The 2,666-nt window shown below is 42.8% G+C and overlaps 1 non-coding gene across 1 annotated transcript; it reads left to right on the top strand.

Moving 5' to 3' along the window:
* Positions 1–1,345: 1,345 nt before the first annotated feature.
* Positions 1,346–1,431, top strand: TRNAY-GUA (transfer RNA tyrosine (anticodon GUA)). The gene is given in 2 exon segments: positions 1,346–1,382; positions 1,396–1,431. It is a non-coding gene; the product is annotated as a tRNA-Tyr (tRNA).
* Positions 1,432–2,666: the final 1,235 nt, after the last annotated feature.

The following is a 2,666-nucleotide window of genomic DNA, read 5'->3' as shown; positions in this document are numbered from 1 at the left end:
AGCCGGTGGTATCATACTTTTTATTCCTTTGAGTACTCTACACGTCAGTGGATGTTCGCCCAAGGGGTGACTTTCTATGTTTTCATGCCCTACCGAAATCGCTGAACGATATGTGTAAATAGTCCAGTATACTCTACCCTGAGCTGCCTGATTGACCAGGAATTTCACCACATCGACTACATCTGTTTGAACAGGATGTATTTCCCTCTCCATGCACCATTTACTCCACTTATCCCAAGCACCTCTGTAGGCCTTCTTGGTTTTGGGAGCCCAGGATTCTCTAATGAATTTCTAAGCCTCTCCCGAAAGTCCTGGTTTTGCCCAAGATCCCCCGAAATCGCCCACGCCACCAGGGTCGCCCCTTCCTTGTCCCAGTACTATCAAAGGTAAAATGTGGGCAAATGAGTGGAGAGGTTCTACAATAGACCATAAAGCCAGAGGAGGATTAGGTTGGTCGAAGACAAGGAGATCACGAGAAACAGCTCTTTGTTCAAACACCTGGTCGAGAGAGAGGACTGTGAATCACCTCCGCCGGAACTAGAACCAGATCTGCAGCACCGGGAGCCTCGGGACAACCTTTGGGTCCCGCCCAGTGGAGGTGCAGCTCGAGGTGGACTGTTGGGTAACCCGCTAGGAGGTAGTGGCACCAGTGAAATGGGCACCAGACCCCAACAAGTAACAAGGAAGCCGCTGGGTCGAAGAGTGCTGATTCAGAGTTTTGAACATTTGTCCAGGGGTGGTGTTACGATCCCCTGTGCTTTTAAGCCCAAGGCCCCCTGTTGGGGGCGTGTTAAGTGTGACATTGGGTTAGTGAGAGGAGGACTGGCGAAAGGAAGCCAGTTCAATGTTAGCAGTTAAAAAGATAGTTGTTGCAATCTCCTCTCCGACTGTGCGTCCTTTTTGTACTACGCAGGTACAATGGTTCAGAATATATTATGAACTCAAATTACGTAAGATTTACATTCAACATTGTATAGCTTTGCAGTGGGCATTTAGTGTTTCAGCAGCTTGCTGGCTGGCAAGTCTGTTAATCGGCGGCTATTAAGCCCCATCTGTATCAACTGTTACATCATTATGCCATTTTAATAGAAACATAGGCAATATAAGAAATCCGAAGACAGCAGTATACAGCTATATTTGCAGGATGTATCTTAGTCACTTTCACTCTCAATTTTCTCTTAAAATGTTTCCCTTTTTCACTTACCAAATATAGAAAGGGCCAGGGATTTGTTTAGAGGTACATTTTACGGTATATTGCTTTGAGAAATAGATTTATAAAACAGAAGGAACAACATTCTGTGATGAGATACAAAAATATGCTATTGATAGTGGACAAAGCAAGGAGCCTTCGATAGCTCAGTTGGTAGAGCGGAGGACTGTAGTGGAAATTCAGATATCCTTAGGTCGCTGGTTCAAATCCGGCTCGAAGGACATTTTATTTTTGGTAGCATTTTAAGAATTACCAAATTCTTATACCAACAGAACAGGGTGCTTTACGTGGAGGGAGGGGTGCTGGGGTAGTAGAAGTACCGAGAGAATCAGAAGAGACATGATGTGTTTCCTGTGGACGTGGCAGCCATTTTGTATTATGTGTAGGGACGTCGCCAGTAACTCGTGCAGAAATACAGCTGGGCTCCAATTGATAAAAAAAACCCTGTTCTCTGGAAATGAAGTACCCCCTATAAATACAAACACGTTATTTTGTATGCTTATTTCATGAAAAACATCGCAGATTAAACAGAAAAAACACGTTCCTAGCGCAGGCAGTCTGCCTGGGGTTTCAAAGGATGAGGCTCGGTCCCGCGTAAAAGAGTTAGCATTCTGCATTTATGTACTGGGAAAAGAGCGACTGAGAAAGAACCAAGCAATCCCAATGTTTGTTGTATTGTAATACATACCTTACAAGCCACGATTCCAGTGTGGGTGAAATGAGCAAAAAAGGAATGGGTTAAACACAGAGAGCTACGTAGCCTGGTTCCACGGATCATGCATTAATCCTTTATTCAGGAAGGCACTATTGTGCTTCGCGGATGTTGCTCGGAGTTGGAGGGCATGACTTGTGGCAATGAGGTCGCGGGTTGAACCCCCCGCATTTCTAAGTGGCTTTTTTTTTTGTAATGTGAAAGTTTTCGTATTTAAAAAATCGCAGAAATACACAGCAGATCATCTATATATCCACCACAGCTTAATATCAAATATGTTATTGCAATTTTTATTAAATGTAGTCAGTGTTTGAAGGTGCATTGTTTTAAACACTTGATGTCAGAATAAGTATGCTTTTCTATCTTGTATTGTTTACAAATGTTAGACCGACAGGTGAATGTTTGGAGAGTAATGGGTGGATTGGGGGTTGGGGGGATAGAGTAATAGTGGAGTCATGGCAGGTAAGTGACAGGCTTGTAAACACTATGAAAACGCAGGACTGAAATACCACTATGTTTTTTGCGGGATGGCTTGAAATCTGCACCAATTACACAATAAATACAGATTTTCAATGCATTCGTAATAGAAAGACATGATTCTATTAAAGTCATGGAGGCGAAAGATTATGCTCAACTCTTTACTTCTCGAGCAGCCAACAACTTTAAAAAACACAACCATAAAAAGAAACAGCTAAAACTACAAATCCCATGAATTTTAGCGATATATGAGTTTGTATTTAATTG

The sequence above is a fragment of the Ambystoma mexicanum genome, assembly GCF_040938575.1.
Source record: "Ambystoma mexicanum isolate Mex_15411 chromosome 12 unlocalized genomic scaffold, UKY_AmexF1_1 Mex_chr12_unloc.2, whole genome shotgun sequence".
Taxonomy (NCBI): Eukaryota; Metazoa; Chordata; class Amphibia; order Caudata; family Ambystomatidae; genus Ambystoma; species Ambystoma mexicanum.
This window is presented reverse-complemented; position numbering and strand designations above follow the sequence as displayed.